Raw genomic sequence first — 25,075 nt, forward strand, 5'->3', positions numbered from 1 at the left:
TTCAATGTCTTTCAAGAGTGATTTGTCTCAACATTTGCTGCAACATGGACAGCACTGGAGGAGATAATGCTAAGTGAAATAAGTCAAGCAGAGAAGGACAATTATCATATGGTTTCTCTTATCTATGGAACATAAGAACTAGGAAGATCGGTAGGAGAAGAAAGGGATAAAGAAAGGGGGGGGGTAATCAGAAGGGGGAATGAAGCATGAGAGACTATGGATTCTGAGAAACAAACTGAGGGCTTCGGAGGGGAGGGGGGTGGGGGAATGGGATAGGCTGGTGTTGGGTGGTGGGGAGGGCACGTATTGCATGGTGACTGGGTGTTATACGCAACTAATGAATCATCGAACTTTACGTCAAAAACCAGGGATGTACTGTATGGTGACTAACATAATATAATAAAAAAATATTAAAAAAAAAACAAAACAGACAAAGACCCCACCAAAAAGGAAAATTACAGACCAATATCCTTGGTGAACATGGATGCAAAAATTCTCAGCAGGATACTAGCTAACAGGATCCAACGGTACATTAAAAGGATTATTCCCCATGATCAAATGGGATTTATTCCTGTGCTGCAGGGGTCGTTCTACCCCTGAGACTAATAAATAACAACAACAACAACAACAACAAAAGAAATTACTTTTCTATTCCTTGTTAAAAGCGTGTTACCTGAAATAATCAGGTAACATGCTTTTTTTTTCTGTTCCTTTTTTCTGTTCCCCAAAATATCTGCCAACATTGTATTTTACAGAAAGCCACTTGTCAGCACAAGAAACACAGGAAATTTAAAACTCTTTCCTTTTGGTATAAAGAAAACGTGTAATTTCTCTTCACTTTGGCAACTCTATTAAGTATTTTGCCACAGAAAAATCAGTGAACCTCTCCCTCTTTTGTATAAAAATTTTTTATATTCATTCTACATAATTAAAAAGTATTATAAAGGGTTACACTAAAATTTATAGTCTTGTTTTATTAAAATAACTTGATTGATGATATCCTGTAGAAGTTTGTATGGTCTGGCTCCAACTTTCTTGTTATATCTTGCTATGATGTATATCCAGTGATTTAAATTCACATGTGTTGGGGGGCCTGGGTGGCACAGTGGTTAAGCGTCTGCCTTCGGCTCAGGGCGTGATCCCGGCGTTATGGGATCGAGCCCCACATCAGGCTCCTCTGCTATGAGCCTGCTTCTTCCTCTCCCACTCCCCCTGCTTGTGCTCCCTTTCTCGCTGGCTGTCTCTATCTCTGTCGAATAAATAAATAAAATCTTTTAAAAAAATAAATAAATAAATTCACATGCGTTATTAGCACTGTAACCATATTCCGGAAAATTCATTTATTCTAGTGAAGTCAGTTGCCCCACTAAAAAAAAATCAATTTTGGGGGCCCCTGGGTGGCTAAGTCAGTTAAGCATCTGCCTTCAGCTCAGGTCATGATCCCAGGGTCCTGGGACCAAGCCCTGCGTTGGGCTCCCTGCTCAGTGGAGAGTCTGCTTCTTCCTCTTCCATTACCCCATCCATTGGTGCTCTCACTCTCTCTCTCTCTGTCAAATAAATAAAATCTTTAAAAAAAATCAGTTTTGTTTTCCCATGAAAAATTGTTATTAAAGAAGTCATTATTAAAAACAATCTCTCTGGGATATCTTTCTTTTTTTTTCTTTATTAAAAGATTTTATTTATTTATTTGACAGAGAGACAGCCAGCGAGAGAGGGAACACAAGCAGGGGGAGTGGGAGAGGAAGAAGCAGGCTCCCAGTGGAGGAGCCTGATGTGGGGCTCGATCCCAGAACGCCGGGATCACGCCCTGAGCCGATGGCAGACGCCTAACGACTGAGCCACCCAGGTGCCCCATGGGATATCTTTCTTTTAATGGCTTAAGAAAACAGTTCTTCCTGTATTTCATTATTGACTCTGAATTTAACAAATAGCATAAGCTAAGACACATTAGAAACACTTTACTTTCATCCAAATTAATAGGAACCCCCCACACTGCATAATTTGTTCTAACGCTTGTTTCTTCAACCTTCCACCGTATTTTCTTTTTTCTTTTTTATAAAGATTTTATTTATTTATTCAACAGAGATAGAGACAGCCAGGGAGAGAAGGAACACAAGCAGGGGGAGTGGAAGAGGAAGAAGCAGGCCCATAGCGGAGGAGCCTGATGTGGGGCTTGATCCCAGAACGCCGGGATCCCGCCCTGAGCCGAAGGCAGACGCTTAACTGCTGTGCCACCCAGGCGCCCCCCACCATATTTTCTATGCATATTCTTTTTAGTATATGTTACCTAAAAGAATGAGTGTTAGTTGTCTCTTCTTAGAAATTCTTTAAATTATTTTAGCTATTTTAACTGTGGCAGGAAGGAATAGTGTGTAAGTGTTGTGGTAAATCGGTTTCTTTTTAACGTTGCTATTTTTGTTTCGTCTTTCGTTGTTAAGAAACCTCAGAAGAAATCTTAGAATTCTATATATTTATCACTTAATTTATTGTGAAATTGTATAAAGTGTTGCATGTCACACAATTTTATTTTTTTATTTTATTTTACTTTTTAAGTAGGCTCCATGCCCAGCGTGGAGCCCAATGTAGGGCTTGAACTCATGACCCTGAGATCAAGACCTGAGCCTTTAATCAAGAGTCAGATGCTTAACCAACTGAAGCACCCGGGCACCCCAATGTCACATAATTATAAACATCACTGAAAAGATTGCTGAGATTTAACTTCATATTCTGGATGCATAGATTTTTAAATACCTTGATAACAATGTTTTGTTTATTAGCTAATATCTCAAACCATTCTAGTTTTATTTATTAGCTAACATCTCAAACCATGCTTGTCACTAAGACAAGATTCACCTGCTAGAAAAGTGGACAGAAATCCATATTTCAAACAGTCTTTATAGTTGCTAATTCTTTTAGCTGACTTCTTGTTAGATCCCATTAAGCTGCCATTTCTATCACATATTTTGGCTAAGAGACCATACTAGAAGAAAAGTCTAGTTCTGCTATTTTGTTGTTGCTTTTGTTTTTATTTTTTTTAATTAATTATTTTTAAAATTTTATTTGAGGGGTGCCTGGGTGGCTCAGCCGTTAAGTGTCTGCCTTCGGCTCAGGTCATGATCCCAGGGTTCTGGGATCAAGCCCTGCATTGGGCTCCCTGCTCAGCGGGAAGCCTGCTTCTCGCTATCACACTCCCCTTGCTTGTGTTCACTCTCTCGTGTCTCTCTCTGTCAAATAAATAAATAAAATCTTAAAAAAAAATTTTTTTTATTTGAGAGCGAGCGAGCGAGCACGCATGTGCCCAAGTGGGGGGAGGGGCAGTGGGCAGAGGGCGAGGGAGAAGCAGACTCCTTGCTGAGCAGGGAGCCCAACAAGACACAGGGTTCGATCCCAGGACCCTAAGATCATGACCTAAGCTGAAGGCAGACAGACGCTTAACTGACTGAGCCACGTAGGCACCCCGATTTTGCTTTTATTACTGATCTTTTCAATTTTTGTCTTCTTTGTGTGACTGTTTAAAAATTGCATGCTTACTGTCTTAGGCCAGTTTCTTAAGAAGCAGAGTCTGAGATGAGGATTCCAGTGAGTTTTTTTTTGAGAGAGTGATGTTAAGAACCCTGTAAGGCAGTGAGGAAAACAGAACAGGGTAGGAGAAAGGGCTAGCCAAAGATGTGGGTTCCAGTTGAAGTTTATCCTCAGTCTGATCCCACAAGGAGCTCTGGAGTATGGATGTTGCCGGGAAGTCATCTCACTTTGAGGACAGGAGGGAAGCCTTACATTCAGTTATCAGCTTCAGGTTGCCTGGGGTGTGGGTGGGAGCGGGGTGGTAGTGTCTAACCTCTCTGATTAGGTAGCCCCCTTCATTTCAGGGAATTCTCCCAGGCAAAAGGGTACAACTATGAGCTGTTAGCCAAGAATCGACAGCATATGGGGAATGGGTGCAATGACCAGGAAAGAGGATCTTGGCAAGGCACCAATACCTCTTTTGTGAAGTTAGTGTAGTTAACACTAGATATTATAATTGGTTAATCTTTTTCTTTACCATTGTGCAATGCATCGCAATGTGCTAAAAAGGAGCAAACACAGAAGAATGACACCTGAACTCTTGCTCTTGCTCCTGGATACCCACCACCTTATGTGACCATGTGACCTTCAGACTGAGTAAAGATGCAAGTGGCATTCCATACATTAAATATTAGTAAAAATTAATTTCCTGTTTGTAGGTAAAAAATAAAATTAAATATAATTTCTAATATTTTATTCCCAAACCTCAGTGAGTTACCGTGCAAACTCCAGCTTGGAGATCACTACACCAGTCAGCAATACCCACAAAACACAGGCCTATAAAACATGTCAAATAGAAAAGGCCGGTCTCCTATATCCTTTCGCTTCCCCTTTCAGTGTATTCCTTATATGGACACCCTGCCCCATATTTGCCTGTCTTCTACAATGTATCTTCAGGCTTGCCAGAATCTCCCATTTCCAGCACTGCCTTCCTAAGTAAAATTTCTACAAATCAGTAAAACCAATGTTCCAATAGAAAAATAAGCAAGAAATAGCTAACTCATTGAAATGAAAAACACCTAGTAGAAATGTCAATCAAAACTGTAATGCAATAGCACTTTTTCACTTTTTTAAAATAATTATTTTTTTAAAGATTTTATTTATTTATTTGAGAGAGAGAGAGAGTACACAGAGGCAGAGGGAGATGCAGACTCCCCACTGAGCAGGGAGCCCAATGTGGGACTCAATCCCAGGACCCAGGGATCATGCATGACCTGAGCCAAAGGCAAACACTTAACCGACTAAGCCACCAGCACTTTTTCACTTATTGGATGACAAAGCTAAAATAATTTCATAATACATTGGGATATATAAGTTTGGAGAAATAAATTTTTCATGGTGGTCAAGTTTGGCAGTAGCTGTCAAAATGTAAAATGCACATCTCTTCGGCCCAACAATTCGGTTTCTAATAATTTATGCAAAAGATATATTTGTATATGTGCATAAAGATGCATGAGCAAGGGTATTTACAGCATTGTAATAAAAGAAAACAATTACGCCATATCCACAATAAGCGGAATTATAAAATAATGTATGTTTTGTATGCATATATGAACAAATCTATAAGGTATATTGTTAACTGGCCATTGTATGTCACATGCTGATATAGGCATGTAATATTTCTGGTGGGAAAGACAAAAAATTGGTATGTTGGTTGCCTCCTGCATGAGAATCTGGGTGGTTGGGATAGGGGTTGAAGGGCAGCTTTCTTTTCATGTGTATCTTTGTTTAGGGGTATATAATTTTTTTATATCCAACAAGTTCCACTCCCGTTCTGTTAGCCTCACTGGTGTTGGGAATGGGGGTAGTCACCTAAAAATGGATCCTAACTGGAAGGTTAAATAATTGATTACCATCTAGAAAAAGGATTCTGAAAATATGGACTGAGGACCCCTGAGGATCTCCAAGACCTATTCAAGGAGTCTGAGAATTCCTCCTTTTTCCTACCCCATATCTGTATGAGGCCAGATTTTCTTCAAATATTCAAACCAAAGAACATGTCACAGCTGAATGAATGGCAGAGGCATCTATTAGAATCCAGGTGTCTTACATGTGCCAGACTTTAAGGAGATTTGCAAATATGTAAAACAGAGCAACGCTCTTAATAGCTATTTTTAAATATATTTTTCATAAAATGTTACTTATGTTAACATGTAATGGGTTTAATATTATTACTTAAAAATAGGTAAATATTTAAAATTTTTATTTTAATTTCAAATATGTAACTATCAACAGACTTGTAAACAAAAGCTCTTTGGGGTCCTGAATAATTTTTTAGACTGTAGAGGGGTCCTGAGAACAAAAAATCTGAGAATTACTGATCTAAAATGCTCTCTTCCTGGGACACCCAGGTGGCTCAGTCGGTTAGACATCTGCCTTTCTGCTCAGGTCATGATCCCAGGGTCCTGGGATCAAGCCCTGCATCGGGCTCTCAGCTCAGCAGGGAGCCTACTTCTCCCTCTCCCCCCTGCTTGTGCTCTCTCTCTTTCAAATATAATAAATAAAATAAAATACTCTCTTTATTCATCTTCTCTCTATCTCCTGGCATTATTAGCATGTTTCTTCCTGTACATGGAGATCCGTGTACCTATATTACTGTCTCTATTTGAAGAGACAGGACTCTTTGTATTCATCACAGTACTCAGCAATGCTCTGCGTGTAATAGAAGCTCAAGAAGAATTTTTTTCTGGTAAGTATTTGCTGAATCCAGAAAATGAATTTTGCTCTCCCAGTTTTCTCCTAAATCTGCTCTCCTTTTCAAATTTATCTTTGCTTGACTCGGCTGCTCCTTATAGGTAGCCACTGACTCATCTCTGATTTTTCTTCCACTGCTAAAACTCAGATGCATGCTTTTCACTTAGCTCCATACCAACCGTGGTGAGTCATCAGGTGTGGAGAGTGTGGGAGGGAGTCTTGCATTCCTGCTGACTCACCCACTAACCTTCCTTAAGTATTGGTATTGTCACATTATTTTTGCTTAAGAGCCTACCGAGTCCCTGTTTACCATCTCAGGTCTAAATACCTCTGTCTCTGTTCATGCTCACAACTTTATCCCACGTACTAACCTTATCTCGCACTAACACAACACACACCCTCTCTGTAAGCAAGCTGATTGCCTCACTGGCTCCCACAGATTCTTTCTCAATGATGGACTTTTTGCACTGGCCACTCCCATCACCTGACTAGATGTGATCCATCCTTACACCAGTTCAGGTCCCACAGTCTCCATTAAATCTGCTTTTCTTTCTTCTTGTATCATCATAGCAAACAGGTGCCTGGCAGCTGTCAAGCTCTGAACTAGACATCAGTGATAAAAAGTAGAATCAAACACAATCCTTGTCCTCCTCAGGAATGTATCCAATAGGGGAGACTGACGTGACCATAATAAACACTATGTTCCAAGCATTTAAAATGAATTATCTCACATAATACTTAAAAAACAACCCTATTCTATCAGCGGTCTTACTTTCCATCTAAGAAATGAAGCACCTGGACACTAAGCAGATATGTAGCCTGCTCTGTCATGTATCTAGAAGTGCCAGAGTCTTCTCCACTCCACAGCTGGAGTTCTTAATGATCTTATAATGCTTGCTGAGTAAAAAAAGAATCAGAGCACAATGGACAAAGTGATTGGTGAGCAAGAAAGAAAAGCCTTTGTTTCTGGGAGGAAGGAGAGGATAGGACCAGTAAGAGAAAGTTTCATGTTGTCCTTTTGGATGGCCACAAAAAAATCCAAACACACAAATCACCATTATCAAGGGCATGGAGCTGTGAGTAAGAGACAAACCTGGGCAACATGTTGCTCTTTCTTTTGGATTCCCACAGAATAAACCATTGCCCATACTTTTAGTTAATCATCAGATGCATGGAAGTGCTTATTTTTTATGCATCTGTTTCTAACTTTAGACAATTCAGTGAGGATGGGGAAGGTGTCTTATTCACCCTTCTACATCCACTAGCTCACAGTAGGTGCTCAATCGATGTTCTGAAAGGAGTAAGTGATTGGAGTACAAATTTTGTGAGGCTGGGGAGAGAGGGCTGATAAATGAGATGAGAAGGCAGGAGGCAGCCTGATTTTAGAGAGCTGGCTGTGGAGATGTAAGGCTTATTTGCAGGCAAAGGGGAACAAGGAAGCTAGAAAGGTATTTGTTAATACTACTTATTATTTTCTAAAGCAATAAAAGTCTATAGTTTAAGGGGCACCTGGCTGGCTCTGTCAGTAGAGCATGGGACTTTTTTTTTTTTTTAAGATTTTATTTACTTATTTGACAAAGAGAGAGAGAGAGAGAGAGCAAGTGAACAAGCAGGGGGAGCAGCAGAGGGAAAGCAAGAAGCAGGGTCCCCACTGAGCAGGGAGCCTGATGTGGGGCTCGATCCCAGGACCCTGAGATCATGACCTGAGCTGAAGGCAGATGCTTAACTGACTGAGCCACCCAGGTGCCCCAGCATGGGATTCTTGATCTCAGGGTTATGATTTCAAAGCCTCGTATTGGGCATAAGGCTTACTTAAAAAAAAAAAAAAAAAAGTATAGTTTTTTTGTTTTTTGTTTTTTAAAGTCCATAGTTTTAAAAAGACATAATACTAAAAGGCTCACAATTATAACAGTTCCGTGCTCCACTCCCAGTCCTATTTACCAGAAAACTATCCTAAACTCTTAGCTGTTTACCCAAATTTACAGCCATATTTTTAAACAATGCTCTTAAGGTTTTTTTTTTTTTTTTAGATTATTTATTTATTTATTTGATAGCGAGAGAGAGTGAGACACAGACAGTGAGGGGCAGAGGGAGAAGCAGGCTCTCTACTGAACAGGGAGCCCATGCGGGGCTCGATCCCGGGACTCCAGGATCATGACCTGAGCAGAAGGCAAATGCTTAACCGAGTGAGCCACCCAGGAGCCCCTAGAGGTTTATTTTAAAACTAATTTTAGATACTGACTTCCCCCCATGGTGGAGGAGGACTTCATTCTGCCAGGGTCTACCCCCCTCATTATCGTGGATGCTCTTTAGATCTTCTCTGTAGGCCTAGGATACTGACATTTTACAAAAACGTATCTTTTTTTTTTAAGATTTTATTTATTTATTTGACAGAGAGAGAGAGACAGCCAGAAAGAGAGGGAACACAAGCAGGGGGAGTGGGAGAGGAAGAAGCAGGCTCCCAGAGGAGGAGCCCAATGTGGGGCTCGATCCCAGGACTCTGGGATCACGCCCTGAGCCGAAGACAGACACCTAACAACTGAGCCACCCAGGCACCCCCAGTCCTTTTTTTAAAATCAACACCGGGATTGAACTCCTGACCCTGAGATTAAGACCTGAGCTGAGATCAAGAGTTGGATGCTTAACTGACTGAGCCACCCAGGTGCCCCTACAGTAACATACCTTAGTTGTGTGTTCTCATTCATTCTTTGGGAGACATAATAAAGACTCATGTCCTTCTGTTCTAGGACACGTTTTTGAACTATTTCTTTGATAAATGCCTATCTTCCGTTTTCTTTTCTTTCTGTACCTCATATTAACTGAACCTTATGAATTCTTTAAATTTTTTTTTCTTCTGAAGATAAATACCATATGATTTTATTCATACATGGCATTTAAGAAACAAAACAAATGAACAATGGGAAAAAAGAGACAAACCAAAAAAACAGACTCTTAACTACAGAGAACAAACCGATGGTTACCAGAGGGAAGGTGGGTGGAGGGATGGGTGAAACAGGTGATGGGGATTAAGGAAAGCACTTGTGATGAGGATCAGCAGATGTATGGAATCAATGAATCACTGTATTGTACACCTGAAACTAATATAACACTGTATGTTAACTACACTGGAATTAAAATAAAAAATGGAAAATTTTTTCTTCTCTTTTCCATTTCTTTTTTATTCTACTTTTTTAAAAAAAGATTTATTTATTTATTTGAGAGAGAAAGAGTGAGTGAGGAGCGGGGGAAGTGGTAGAGGGAGAGGGAAAAGCAGACTCTTCACTGAGCAGGTAATCTGATATGGGGCTCCATCCCTTGACTCCAGGATCATGACCTGAGCTGAAGGTAGATGCTTAACCAACTGAGCCACCCAGGCACCCTTTTATTCTACTTTTGTGAGAATTTTTTCATTTCCAAGGGCTCTTTCTTGTTAAATAATAACATTTGGTATATCTATATCTATATCTATCTATCTAATATAGACCTACATGTTGTATATATATGTTTTACACACATAATATATATATCTATGTATAATGTATATTAAACTCTTTCTTGTAACTGATATGTGTAATTAGATATTATATAAAATTACGTATATAATTACATGTAACATCATCTGTTATTCTTTTATGGATGCAAATTCTTTATGAGTATAATAGAAATTATTTTGGGTACCTGGGTGGCTCACTCAGTTGAGAGACCAATTCTTGATTTTGGCTCAGGTCATGATCTCAGGGTGGTGAGATGGAGCCCCACGTTGGGCTCCACGCTCAGCAGGAGTTTGCTCTAAGGATTCTCCTTCACCCTCTCCCTCTGCCCATCCCCCCTGCTCATGTTCACATTCTCTCTCTCTCTCCCTCCCTCTCTAATAAATCAGTCTTAAAAAAAAAAAAAGAAAAATTATTTTAAAGTTTTCCCTACATTGACCCTATTTTCTCCAGGCTCTGTTTGGTTTTTGTTGGAGGTTTTCCTCCAATGTCTGGAATCTTTGGCTGTCTATTCATTTTTAGGGTTGAGGATCAATGGGATGGGGAAAGCGAACCGGGATTCCAATGGCAGACTTTTGGTGTTAGGTCTAATGCCATCTTGTGGATTTGGTACGTATAAGTACTGAGTCTCTGAGGGATTCTTCAGAGTTAACTGTCTTATTTTTCATTAATATTTCTGATTTTTGTTCCTTAAATTGTTAGTTCCTCCACCCTGCTAAATCAAGTATCACTCTTCCATTTAATTTCCATCTTCTATAAATCCATTAAAACCTCTTCTCTCTTGTTTGCTTGTTCCTTCTGGATTAATAACTTTTTTTCATTCCTTAACAATCTTTTTAGAAAATGGAAGGAGGGGCACATGGGTGGCTTAGGTGGTTAAGCGTCTGACTCTGATTCTCGATCTCTACTCAGGTCTTAATCTCAGGTTTGTGAGTTCAAGCCCCACACTTGGCTCCCGCTGGGCATGGAGCCTACTTAAAAAAAAAAAAAAAGAAAGAAAATGGAAGGAACAGAGAGAAACTTGTGTTACTCTATGTTTTAAAACCAAAAAGTCCACTGAAGGTGTAAGTAAGGGAGTTAAGGATTTGCTCCATCTTTTTATAAGATAGACTTTATAGAGAAGAGGCTGATGGAGGAAGAAAATGGAGGCAAAGTTGGTTTAAAGCTATTGAAAGTCTGAGCAAACTATAATGAGGGACTAAGTTAGGATAGTAGCAGTGGGGAAAGCAAGGGTACATGAAAACGATGTGGTTTTTTTTCTCCCCAGGTACTATCAATGTGTGACTGAACAAAGAGGGTTGAGGTCAAAAATTATGTTAAGGCTTTTAGTGTGGTTGACTGGGACAGTGCAGCCAGTGAGAAAGGGAACACAGAAGGTGGAGAAAATCTTCCGTGGAACTTTGGTGACATTTATACTTCAAAGGTGGCAAAGGGACTGAAAAAGGACTTCAATGAAAGATACTAAAGGACAGAGAGAGTTGTTTCACAAGATGGGGAGTTGACATTTTCAAATGGTATGTAGGTCCTCTCAGACAAAAAGAGAAAGCCCTTGGATTTGATGATTGATTTGTGACCTATGAGAGAAAGGTTTTCGTGGAAGCCTAGAAAGTAAAGCTATATCACAGCAGACTAAAGGATGAGGTGAGATGGAATGGAGGCAGTATAGAAAGCACTGCAGACAATGGAGTAAATCAGGGACGCCTGGCTGGCTCAGTCAGTAGAGTGTACGACTCTTGATCTTGGGGTTGTGAGTTCACCCCGTGTTAGGTGAAGAGATTACTTAAAAAAATAAATAAAAATAGGGGCGCCGGGGTGGCTCAGATGGTTAAACATCTGTAGCTCAGGTCATGATCTCCAGGTCCTGGGATCGAGCCCCGCATCAGGCTCCCAGCTCAGCGGGGAGCCTGCTTCTCCCTCTCTCTCTGCCTCTCCCCCTGCTTGTGCTTTCTCTGTCTCACTCTCTCAAATGAATAAATGAAATCTATAAATAAATAAATAAAAATAAAAAACCAAAATAGGTAGTCAGAGTCACAGGAAAAGTGTTTTATAGAATGGAAGAGACTTAAAAAAAAATATTTTATTTATTTATTTGACATCATGCGACCGCACAAGCAGGGGGAGCATCAGGCAGAGAGACAGGGAGAAGCAGGCTCTCTGCTGAGCAAGGAGCCCGATGAGGCGCTTGATCACAGGACCTTGGGATCATGACCTGAGTTGAAAGCAGACGCTTAACTGACCGAGCCACCCAGGCGCCCCAGAAGGGAAGAGACTTACACATTTGTAGGAAGAAGGAAAAGGTAGAACTGAGGAAAAGGTTGAAAATAAAGTGAGGATACAATTCATTCAAGGCCTCCAAGGACATGCAATTAAGTGCGTGGGCAGAGATCAACCTCAGAAAGAAGGGCACTCCTGAGCTTCCTAGAATCTCCTTCTAGCAACCTCTGCTCCCCTTTAAACACACACAGGAAACCAACCCCCATACAAGGCTTTTGTCTTGCACTAGGATTTGTTTCTCTCTCTTTCCCTATTCCACCAGTTCGATCCATAGGAAACAACGCGCTGTAACAAATATCCTAAAATATGAATTATTCAGTCCAGAACAACACAAAGGAGGCTTCATCAGAAGAGTGTAAGGTTGGCTTTGGCATTCCTAGTTCCTGTCCCACTGAATCTCTCCATCAGTGTGGGGTATAGAGATATCTCCCATGCTCTCTGGTCATCCAACAGACATAAAATATTCACGTGTGTGCGTGCACATACACAGACACCTCCCAAAGACACTATATTCAGAAAGGATAGCGTTAATATAGCATTTCTATCACTCCATCCTCTTAGCCTGCCCTATTTTTCTTCAAAGACCATGGCTGATTTTCAGTGGATATACATTAGCATGGCTACATCAATTGCTATAATATTAAAATATTCTACTTCTGTGCGGGAAAGCAAGTAGCTGCTGCCCCAGATCCTGAGGCATCCCCTGCTTTTGTTATCCTAGCATCTCCCACACTCTCCCATGATCCAGCAACGAAAGGCCTAACATCAGCCACAACAAGGCTAAAGCTGGCCCATGTTCAAACTTGGAGTGGGTGGGAGTGGGGAGGGGAAGTCACACACTAACACTTTATTGGGAAGTTCAATGTCAAGGAAGTTGGAGTGAGCAGGAAAGGGAAGTAAGGCAGGGAAGGAAGAGAGAAAACACAAGGGAATACAAGGGGATGTGAAACCATACCAAATATCACAGGCTGGCCATATCAGGGTTAAATATTTGAATATTCCACCCTGCATAGTACTTATAATTACCTGAAATTACATTATATACTTTTTGATATAAATTATAGATATTTGTCTGCCAGCTAGAAAGTAAGCTATGTGAAGGCAGGGACTTTTTAAAATATTATATCTTTAGGACCTAAAATATACCAGGCATATGGTATGTGAGCAATGATATTTGTTCAGTGAATGAATCATTTCATATTAAGAAGAAACATTTTCTAAATAAAACACATTTTATGTAAGTTCCTAGCCATAAGAGATGTAGTTATTGATATTATTTTTGCAGAGTGGTTTCCATTCCTCGTTTCTTAACCTCCAGTTTCCTAATCATGCCCAGAGGCCTCCTTGTGCATAAGATACGACCACAGTGGTGCCCATTTCATGTTAGAGTCATCTACCTCTAAGTCTGCCATCTGTCTACTCAAAGACACAGTAAAACTTTGAAATCCTTGCTTTTCCTTATCTTAGCTGATCAAAAAGGCAGGCAAGGCATCAATATGGAAAAGAGGGAGATTTGTTTTCTTCTGCCCAGAGCTTTCTCCCAGGGTGGGACACAAAGGTTATAATATATCCCACCTATACTTGGTATTTATGATTTGTATTTTTTTCCTTTTTTTTTTAAGTTTATTTTTCTTTTTTAACGTTTTTATTTAAATTCCAGTTAGGTAACATACAGTGTAATTTTAGTTTCAGGTGCAGAATTTAGTGATTCACCACTTCCATGCAACACCCGTGCTCCTCACAAGTTCATTCCTTAATCTCCATCCCCTATATCCCCCATCCCCCACCCACTTCTCCTCATAACCATCAGTTTGTTCTCTATAGTTAATGGTCTGTTTCTTGGGTTACCTTTCTCTCTAAACCCTTCACTTGTTTGTTCTGCTTCTTAAATTCCACATATGAGTGAAATCATATGATACTTATCTTTCTTTGACTTATTTTGCTTAGCATAATTATGATTTTGCTTTTGTAAAGAAACCGTTTTCTTTTCACTGATCAAGCTGTTCTAAGTAGTAGTCAAAAAAGTCCTTTGAAATGTAGTTTTTTTTAATGTGGAAAATTTATGGGAAAAATTATCACATGCTACAAGTTTCAGTGGGAAATGATTATCAAAAATAGTCACTTTAAAAAAAAGTAGGCACTTTGTAGTAAAAACCAACAACTATCAAGTATTGAGTTTCAAAATTTTAATTTAAAGGTGAGAAAATGCTAATTAATTACATTAATATATTCATGACTGAGACTTAATCTACTTAATGTTCCTTTTCTCTTCTAACATTTCACTTCATCAGCCTGAGGGCAATCATCTGTAATCATTTGTAATCATCTAATTACAAACTTATTCAAGCTGCCGACTCTCACTGTGACTGTATTTTATCTCCTTTATCATTACCACATATTTTTAAAATGAAAGAAAACATGACTTTGTTGCAATGTGATATTATTATTGCTTAGATATTAAGATGCTGGCAATCATGATCAGATCTATCTTTATAACGTTTGGCACAATTTAGGATATTGTATTATCTGGCAAGGAAATTTATTTAACATAATGCTTAGAAAATTAAATCCAACCTTCTACTAAATACTCTTCTAGAGTAGAAGAGGAGAGAAAGCAAACAGGTAAATCCAATAAGTAAATCCAAAAAAAATTAAGACAATAAGAACCACCATTGTTGCTTGACTATGAGGGGCTAACAGTTCCGGAAACCCTACGAAAGAAAACAGAAGGCTTTCATATTTCTTTTATAGCTCAAATAGTTGTGTATTATATATCACATACATCAGTTGGAGATCACATGAAAAAAAATGCTAAGATTAATCATGTAGTCTGTATTTCACATAAGTTCACATAAGTCTTTATTATTGGGCTCTACTTTGCCCATACTTGGATTTACCTCGTTTAAACTTTTGATGCCACTTCCTAGCTATTGTACATTCCTAGTGTTATAATTTAAAAAAAATTTTTTTTTCAAGGATCATTTTCAACAGTTAAAAGGCTGAGCAAACATCCTTTTTTGTTTTCTTTCCTATCATTTCTCAGAGTAAGTGGTATAAGCCATCAAAGGTCAGAACTTGAATGAATAATTCCTGAATGTCTACAATGTGGCAAGCACTGTGCTGCGTGTTTTTAAGTTACGCCAATCTTCAGAAAACTCCTGAAAGGGAGTCAGTGTCATCTGATAAGTAATTTGAGATTTAGAGAGATTAAATAACTTGCTCAAACTCACACACCTAGTCTTGAGTAACAGTCCTTATTAAAATATCCGCCTATTGAGGTTATGTTTGGAGAAAAAAATCCGTATCATTTAGAGACACATACAAATGAAAGGATGTCTGGGATAGGAAATGTGACAGGAATGTGGGTGCAGGCATAGATATAAATAAGGTTAGCCATCAGTTACAGTTGGGTGACAGGGTCATATACCTAAGGGTTTGTGATACCATTTTTTCTACTTTTGTGTATGATAGAACTTTCCCAAACGGAACAGTTTTTAGAAGTTTAAGCAACCTGAAAAGTAAGATTAATATCAGTTGGACGCAAGGAGGAGAAAAAGAGAGGATGAAAATGTGTAGTGGCATTCACCTTAGCAATTTAACAACTAACTCTTTTAGCTATGTCCATTTAGAGCTAATCTTGCCATAAGCTCTGAATCACTTCACATGCATGGGCAAATAGGCACGTTCACATCTTATTCAAGAAAAAAGTGAACTTGTTTCATACCAATTATTAAGATCCCAAGCTGTTTGTTTCAGTCCTAACTGTACTTCTCTGGGTAAAATGAACTATAATCCTAATTCTTAATTAGATATAAGACCCAAAGACAGTTTGTCAAATACTCTGGCCTTTTTCTGTTCTCCTCCTAACTCCTCTTAATGTGCTATTTTACTATTTGTTCATTCTTTTTAACCTCAAAGTGGCCGGAAGAGAACGTAGAGCTTAAACCAGTCAATTCACTTTAAGCAGCTCGGTCAAGAGGTTTTCCGGCAGTAGGTGCTGTTTCTGATGAACTGTTTCAGCACTGGACCTGACTCTTCTACAACTTTTGTCAGTCTAAAATAAAAGGAGTAATAATAAAGTCCATCTTAAAACTGAGGTAAAATACCGCCATTGAAAAAAACTATGTCATGGGGACTGGTATAAACCAGCTGGCACCTGTCACAGGATGTCCTCACCACCACCTACCCTCTGGCTTCAATGGCCGTCTTGTTGACATTTTCCAAAAGCGTGAGAGCTGGGAGCTTGCCAGGAACTACCCCTAACATATTAAAAGCATGCTTGCCTAGGTATTGGTCTTATGTGTTACTGGGAAACCAATGGGCTCTGGGCTTCCAGAGCTGGACAAAGGAATATGGTGCTTAGGAATGAAGCCAGAGGCTTCAAATGCAGGCTCTTAGGCCGAGGGCTGAAGGACTAGACAGCCAAATGAGGCAGGGAGTCAAAGAAGCAAGCTGGAATGAAGTGTGAAGTAGGGCTGTTCCTTTTAGATGTATTTTACTGGAGAGTAGAAAATGGGATTGGTTTGTACATTCTGTATGCTTATACTAATCCACTCCCACAAATATAAGACACTATGTCAAACATGGTTCTCTGGAATAACTTCCAGGCCTGACCACCAACGCCCCACTTCCACTCTCAAATGCATGATTTGAAGTTCTCCATCTATGTGTTTGCTGTGAAGGCATTTTGTAGGTGTAATTAACAGTCATAATCAGTAGACTTTAAATAAAGATTATCCTGGGTAATCTGGGTGGGCCTGATTCAACTGGCTGAAAGGCCTTAAGAGCTGAACTGAGGTTTTCCAGAAGAAATTCTGCCTGTGGACTACAACTTCAGCTCCTGCCGGAGAGTTCCAGCTTGCCTTTCCTGACAGCCTTCTCTGCAGATTTCAGACTTGCCCCCAGGCAGACCCCCAAATTGTGCAAGTCAATTCCTTGCCAAAAATTTCTTAATATGTATTTTCTACTGGTTCTATTTCTCTGGCTGAGACTTGATACAGCGATTGAACATGAGTATTCCTAAGTAGTATGTACAATTTGGACTTTGTACTTTAACAGCAAATACAGGTATTTCTGTGTGTCTATATAGGAGAGTGTCTGGAGGTCTACGTATATAATTGCTCTCTTTTTGAGGAGGCCTGACTTTGGGATCCCATGTCCTCCCCTGTAGTGTCCAGTGCTAGTAAGAATGCTAAGTCAGTTTGACCATATCTGATTGCGTTCCTCATCCTTCACTATCCCCCAGGTGATGTCTGATTACCCTAGCCTGTTTTCAGTAAGAATACGCTGACTCGATCAAGCAATAATCCCCCTTATCCTGATGTTTCCCTTTAGTAATTTTCCATCCACTGACCCCCACACCTGCTCACTGGCTATGAATTCCCATTTGTGTATTCAGAGTTGAGTTCAATCTCTCTCCCCTATTATAAAACCTCACCATAATAGCTCCCCGTGAATAAAGTCTGTCTCACTGTCTTTAATAAGTATCATGAATAATTTTTCTTTGACACTCCCAGACTATTTTGATCACAAATTTTTTTACCATTCACTCCAAATTAGATAGCTAGATTTTAAGAAATTTATACTGTTATATCATGTGCACAATTTTTTAAAACACAAAAATGGAAAGAAAAATGTTGAAATTAAAAAGGAAATAGAAATAGAAGTTGTAATATTCTCTTCCTGCATCTGAAGACTCTTACTGCATTTATCTCACTTTGAGGTTGTTCCTTAACCTATTTCTCAATAGACACGATACAAAAATGATTCCAGGGTTCACATCTCAAAAGGCAGTAATGGTATCTATTTCAATTTCTGTTTTTAAATTCTGAACAAATAACTAAGCTTTTTCTCTTTAAGTGGAACACTTCAGGAGCTTCCAAAAGAGTAAGCACTTAGGATAGTTAATACAGATTAGCCAAACGTGCTCGTGAGTCAGTCACTCAGTTGACTCTGCTAAAAACTGCTAACCACAGTAGCAGTCTTCACACCTGCAGTTTTTAATGTTTTTTATTCTTGGTCATATGAATTTAATTTATATCCCAAATGTGGACCACTGACTTAAATTAGGAGGCAAAAGGAAAAATAGCATTAAAATGCTAGTAAATGGAAAGCATTAAAACTGATAATTCTGGGGACACCTGGGTGGCTAAGTCCCCATCAGGCTTCTTGCTCAGCATGGAGCCTGCTTCTCCCTCTGCCTGCTGCTCCCCCTGCTTGGGTGCTCTCTCTCTGACAAATGAAATCTTAAAAAAAACCCACACTGATAATTCTGAATTTTTGCCTCAAGGTGACTTTTTTATTCATAGAGTTCACTTAGTACATCATATAGAATATGAAAAGGAGAAATAGTGGTGATTACACTTAGTTTGGCTCTTCATTTACTGAGAATAAAAAGAAATAGTATCTTCCATGTTTCATTTAAAAACAACCTGACACCTTCTCGTGTCATTTAGAAAGACGACACAAAAAATTAGAAAAATAATTTTATTTTTTAAACAAAAATGCAATAATTCCAAGCATTAGTCATAAAAGCAGTTTTGCTTGGCTTTAATCCTATAAAATGTACTTAATTTTAAATCCAGAATGTAGAACTATTATATACTACAAATCATGTTTTTTCCTACACAAATGAAACAATTTGTATTACATATTAAATAGGGAAAAAAATTGTCGAGAGGGAAAAGACCATTCAGGAAAAATTTTTGGCGTTTATACATTGATTTCTACTTTTGCCAAACACAAAAGTGATGAAATACTACCCAATGAGCTCAGGGAAGTGAAAGTTCATGATTCAATAAAGGTAGGGAAACTCGGCCTTAAATGAACATAATGTTTCCATAACGGCTGAAAATGGACTTCATAATACAATCTTGAGTAATACACAATGCGTGTAACCTGAGATTTGTCACGCTTGACATTTTAACTACAGCACTATTCTGTCAAGACAGCAGCCAGTTCTTGCTTCTTGTCCTATCAACACTTGATTTATGTTAAGCAGCTGCTACCTATCCCAAAATAGTATATATAACTGACAAATTTAGTGTACTTTTCAAATATTTTCGAATATACACTAATTTGAAAATCAAAGACCGTTTTGTGGCAATAGCAAAAATTTTACAAACCAAGAATCTTAGTACCGCATTTACGAACATCTAGCACAGCACGCCCAAGCACAAGCTGTAAAATGTTTGAAACTCTATTTATCTTTACAAACACACAGTAAGTCTTTTCAGTTTCCCTCAGTGGCTTTAACGGTGCTGATCAGTCAAAAGATAAAAAGCGCAACGGAACACATCAAAACCACAGTAAACGTCAGAGGGTGTTCACAATAAGAACTCAGTAGCAACAACCACATTTAAAGCTACAGGACTTGAGCCTCTGATACTACAAATCCCAGAGTTCCCAAGGGCGCAGGCGGAGCTACTTTCAAATTGATAGCTATTTCAGCCAATGACACAACCACGCAAAAAAAAAAGCAATAAAGGACCTGTTCCTTTGCGTTCCAACACTGAAGTCATACTTAGTTCTGAGTATGTGGGTGTTTCAGGGCCCTATCAAGTATTTCTCACTCGCAGTAGAAGCTTCCTGGTCACCACAATTCTCTACCCGAATCTGTCTCAGTGGAAGTTACATCGTCTAAAAGCAGAGAGGAACTCACGTTGCCCGACGTTAACGGAAGGACTCCATCACCTGAGGAAGAGGCAGAACCCGCCTTATTCTTGCCCTTTATTGGCCACGCAGCCAGGAGACGCAAACCTTCGTCACAACCAATGAGTCTTTGAAACTTCCGTTAACAAACCGTAAAAGGAGAGGTCCTGTGCGGCGCTTTGCTTAAACTGGGTCTGCGCCGGCGCAGACGTCCTGCTTTCGTCCAATCCGGAGAGAGGCTTGCTCTTGGCAATTCGTCGGCCCTCCTCACCCCGCCTCTTTCGCTTCCCCCGCCTCTCTGCTGCTGACCAATGCTCTGCACTTTCTTTTGCACGTTTACCCTATCAGAGAGGTAGGGGGTGGAGTTCCGGTCTTCTGCAGTGCTTCGAGACTCGGCTCGCATTTCTTCCCGCGCGCGTTGTGGGCTTGCAGTTGAGGTATATTTCATAGGGTCGGGTTGGGCTCGTACCCGGAATGGGCAGGTCTCTCCACGGACGCGACAATGTGGGTTTAGTCTAGAAAGCCGTAGTCGTTGGTTCTCTGGCACGAGGACCTCTGAGGGAAGTGGGGAGGGGTTGGGAGAAGGGAGCCACGTGCTGGGGCTTCTGGTGCCGGGGTGGGAGCCCTTGGACCACATCCGCGCTGTCCCTGCCCCGCGGGCCTTCCGCCGGTTAGGTGTTGGTGTCACTGTCGCCGGCCCCGTTGCCTCCTCTGTCTCACGTTTCTGTAGAAGCGAAGCGCCCTTCGCCTAGTGTTCAAGGAAGGGTATCCAGGATCTGTTTTTGTTTTTTTCCTGCAACTCGCATTTTTCTTATCGCCTGAGTGTGTAAATTTTCGAAGTCAGATAGCAAATTTTCATTTGGGAAGAGACGTCGTGTAATATACAATACAAACTGTGAGACCAGCTCTGTTAAGCACTTTATGTGTATTATATAATCCACATAGCAGTCTAAAGGGTAGGTACTGTTAACTGTTCTTATTTTCACGTGAAGAAACAGACTGCTTAGTAACTCGTCCACATGTTGTCTAAAGCTCGTCTCTTGGTAAACTGAGTGTGCCATTTGGTTTCCAAAGACGTAAAATTAAAATACGCTATTAAACTGTAAAATGTTTCACCTGTTTTCTTTCCGAACTTGAAGTTATTTTAAAAGTTAATGCAACATGCCTATAAGTGAATTGATATTATCGATATAAAATCATCTAGTAGAATACCTTGGACTAGGAGCCATTTCCCAACCTTTGACTGGGCAAGTCACCCTCTGAGCCAGAATCGAAATCAATACCAGACATGACTACAAGACTACTTCCTAGAGTTGTAAGGATCAAATGAGAGAATGGTTGTAATGTATAAATTACTGATGATAACTGCCTATATGTCTCTGCTTTTCAAATTCTTTCCTGTGAGGCCAGACCAGTGTTAAATAGCATAGATAGATAGATAATTTTATATATGTAGTTATATATTCTCTGTGTCTAAAACAGTGGTAATATGCAGCCTAGGACCACGTGTGAACTACCTCTTTTCTTTTTAAAGATTTTTCCCCCATTTAATCTGCCATGTTTTCATCCCCCTGAATTTTCAGCCTACATAAATCATTTAAGTAGCATTTCATTAGGAATGGGAAGGCCATTGAGAGAAGCCAGGATGCTTTCAACCAAGTTTTCCATCATCTGTGGTCTGGCTTGATGAGTAGCACTTCCAGTGTGAGGTGTCAGCGATGTTCTTCACTATCAACAAAGAGATGATCTCTGAGCAGGGGCTGGTTGCATCACTTCCAGCACTGCCCCTTTTATAACCCCTGCATGAAGAGCTTCGACCAGTGCCTCTTGATCGGCTTGCAGGCATTTATCAGCTTATTAAAGGATAGGATAAAAGTATATGACCCAACAGCCAGATGGAAGAGTTGCATAGAGCAAGGTGCGCAGAAAGGGTGTAAGCTTCCATGCCCTCTCTAGGCACACTACTCTCCACAGTCTTTGCTTGTTCTCCAGTCTGGAAGCTCCAAAATACATTTAAGCCCATGTGGCTCCCTTACCTATTCATCCAGGTTTCAGGACGGTGTTCCCTGTAAAAGCAGAAATGTTATTCATATGGTCCATATGGTCTGTATTCTTACCTTAGACTGATGTAGATAGCGTAATGCAAAAGTAGCTCAGTTCAAATAACTTCTGAGTTCTGGTTCCTTCTGGAGGCTCTGAGGTGAAGATTACTTTCCTCGCCTTTTTCAGCTTTTGGTGGCTGCATGTGTTCTTGGCTTGTGGTACCTTCATCTTCCAAGCATGTCACTGCTATCTCTGCTTCCATCGTCACACTGTTTTCTCTCCTGTAGTCTAATCGAATCTTTCTCTGCCTTTCTCTAATGCGGGCCTTTGTGCTTACATTTAGGTTCCACCTAGATAATCTAAAATAATCTCTCCATCTCAGTACCTTAATTACAAAACCACTCTGTCATGTAAGGAAACACTCATAGGAATCAGGATTTGGGTATCTTTGGGGGTCATCTTTTAGCTTACTACAAAGGGTATAAAGAGGGTAAAGGAGATCCTGTGCCACTGCAGCTTAAAGTCTAATTGGATGTGCATTAACACCTTAGAAGGGTGAAATTTCTTGGAGTTCTAATCTTCTGCCTTAGAAATGCATGTAACTTTTGTATTCAACTTCATAATATGCCCATGTTTGATACTCTTCTGAATTATTTGCCACATCATAACACTGCTGTTTTAGGGATTTAGACTGTTTTGTGGCTTATATTAGCCAGATTACTATAGTCATAGATGTGTCCCCCAGTTTAAGAAGTATGACCTCAGATGATGGGGATTTATTATAAGGAAGCCATTTAAGCAACCAGTTAAAGACTTTGGGTCCCGTTGCTCCTAAGGCTAAAATGTGCGATAGGCTTTCTGGAGAACTGGACTGATGGTCCCTCATCATTGATACTCTCCGATCCCCCCCCCCAAGACAGGAGCTCTGATGAACAGATTTTTGTCCTATCTTCAGAAGAAAATAACCCACCTGTTCTTGTGTCTATCTGAAAATCATAATTAGGAGACAGGATCTGATGAGTTGGGTTTATTACCATTTGGTATGGGTATGTTGGAATAAGATTATGAAAAACAACCCAGCTCTGAATAGGCATTCAGTATGTAAGAACTGTTCAGTAAAGATCTCTGTGCTTTGTGTACAGAGTTGGAAGGAGAAGTACATGTGGGACATTTATATGGGCCAGGCCTGCAAGTGACCTACATTACTTTTTCTCATGTTGCCTTCTCTGACACAAAGCCACGCCTAACAAACGTCTAGGTGTGTGCCTCACTGATGATCTGCTCATGAGTTAGTCTCTGCCACGATGGGCAATACTTAGCCAGCTGCTTAAGATTTGTTCTCAGTCCTCAATCTCCAGCCTTTAGTTTCTTTACCCTGTGAACTCTCCATGGCATCCAGATGCCTCTAGACAGCCTTCTTGGATACAGTCCTTTGTAAGCGGGCTCCACACCAGTGCTATCATCAGGTCCACAGGAAAGAGCCTCACATCCTTGGCCCTGACAAAGTCTGGATGTACAGGCCAATAACAATGTAATGTAGCCATTTTTCTTTGTTCTCTTTGAGCAGGTAGCCAGCCACAGTCTCTTAGACTTTGCCGCGCGTGGATCCTATATCCATAGTCTACAGGGGACCAGATCAAGGTCTGAGTTTGAGCTACTCGTGCTTGGTAAAATGGGAACGAGGAAAAAATGTCACAGTATTTTTTCACAAATAACTTCTTCCAAAAAAATTCTTTTTTCAGCTGCTTCATTTTGGTGTTTTTATTTCCTCAAAATGGAAGTCAGGCTAATGCTTGCAAAACTAGTTTTAGGTCATCTTTGCAAGTCCGGTGTGGACAGTCGGCCACCTAACTTAGGATGTGAGGGTATAGTGTGCAGTTTATAGGCTACGAAGTACAAAGTACTGGGCATTTACTGGGCATTTACCTGATGACTAGTTATGTAACTGAGTTTTTAAAGAATTCTCCCAGTAATCCAAGCCTAAGTAATTTCATTTGTTAAATGCTTGGTTCACCAGCCCTCTCTGTTCCTTGGTTTGGTAATAATTAAATCTAGGTGAAATAAATATAGAGGAATGTACATTTAAAAAACTATCTTTGAGGGGACCTGGGTGGCTCAATCAGTTAAGCATCCAACTCTTGATCTCAGCTTAGGTCTTGATTTCAGGGTTCGGAGTTCAAGCCCCACATTGGGCTCCACACTGGGTATAGAGTGTACTTAAAAAAAACGAAACAAAAACAACCAAGAAACTGTCTTTGAAAGTGATCATCTCTGGGAAGCTAGCATTTCTTAGTGACTAAAATATTCCTTAGGTTTCCCAATCATCAAGCAGAATCATTTGATCTTATAAGTTGCCTTACTGGTTTAGAATAAACTTAAGTGATTGAGATAAATGGTACTTAGAAGTGATTTCTTTTTCTTTTTTTAAGATTTTATTCATTTATTTGAGAGAGAGAAAGAGCACCAGCAGAGGAAGGGCAGAGGGAGAAGCAGACTCCCCCACTGACCCAGCCCAACACAGGGCTCTATCCCAGGACTGTGAGATAACCCAAGCTGAAGGCGGATGCTCAGCTGACTGAGCCACGCCATGATTTTTGTTTTTAACTCTTGAAAAATAGTACTGTTGTAGGGTCACGTTATTTCACATTTAAGGATTTAAAATTGGGTTTACTTAGTTTTTTTAAATAAGATTTTAATTTTAATTCCAGTATAGTTAACGTACAGCGTTATATTAGTTTCAAGTGTACAATTTAGTGATACAACAATTCTATACATTAGTCAGTGCTCATCATGATAAATGCATGGATTCACTTAGCTTTAAATACAGATTTTTTTTTCCTGGATTGCAAGTTCATCTTGGCTGAGTTAACTGTTCATCATTTCAGCTAGATAAATTGTACATCATACAACAAGATATTTAACAAAACTTTAACATTTTAAGGATCATAAACTTCATTATGTGTTCATTATTTTCCAAATTTTCTTAGCTAAGCATTAATTGTTATGAAACAACTTGAAAAGTATAAAGCGTAAAATTGTTAGCAGCACGATGTGATAGAAGGAGCACTTGAAGTCAGAAGATCTTTCTATCGAAACCATATAAAATGTTGGACTTTTCTGAGCTTTAGTTTACTTATTTGTTAAATACTACTACTATTTGTCCTACTTAACTCTCACAGTTGTGAGACTCCGATGAAATGACAAATACTATAGTCCTTTGCAAAACGTATTCTTTTATTAAGGTCATAGTAAGTATCTGTTGTACTTTTTTTTTTTTTTAAAGGTATTATTGATTTATGTGAGAGAGAGACCGAGAGAGAGAGCATGGGGGCGAGGAGAAGGAAAAGCAGATTCCCTGCTAA

General features: G+C 39.7%; 1 protein-coding gene and 1 long non-coding RNA gene across 4 annotated transcripts in view; one reads left to right on the top strand and one right to left on the bottom strand.

Annotated features, from left to right (window-relative positions):
* LOC103672372 overlaps nucleotides 1-19,875 on the bottom strand; it is a 49,133-nt gene extending 29,258 nt beyond the window's left edge. Inside the window, exon 1 of the long non-coding RNA XR_571157.2 lies at nucleotides 19,681-19,875. This is a non-coding gene — a long non-coding RNA (uncharacterized LOC103672372). The remainder of the gene's footprint in view (nucleotides 1-19,680) is intronic.
* A 134-nt stretch (nucleotides 19,876-20,009) lies between these two features.
* WDR89 (WD repeat domain 89) overlaps nucleotides 20,010-25,075 on the top strand; it is a 39,258-nt gene continuing 34,192 nt past the window's right edge. Inside the window, exon 1 of one of the 3 annotated variants that reach the window (XM_008701064.2) lies at nucleotides 20,010-20,107. The gene's annotated coding sequence lies outside the window, so the exon portion shown is untranslated. The remainder of the gene's footprint in view (nucleotides 20,108-25,075) is intronic. The other 2 variants (XM_008701048.2, XM_008701056.2) reach the window with 2 other exon arrangements.

Source organism: Ursus maritimus, unplaced genomic scaffold (genome assembly GCF_017311325.1).
Source record: "Ursus maritimus isolate PB19 unplaced genomic scaffold, ASM1731132v1 scaffold_25, whole genome shotgun sequence".
Lineage (NCBI taxonomy): Eukaryota > Metazoa > Chordata > Mammalia > Carnivora > Ursidae > Ursus > Ursus maritimus.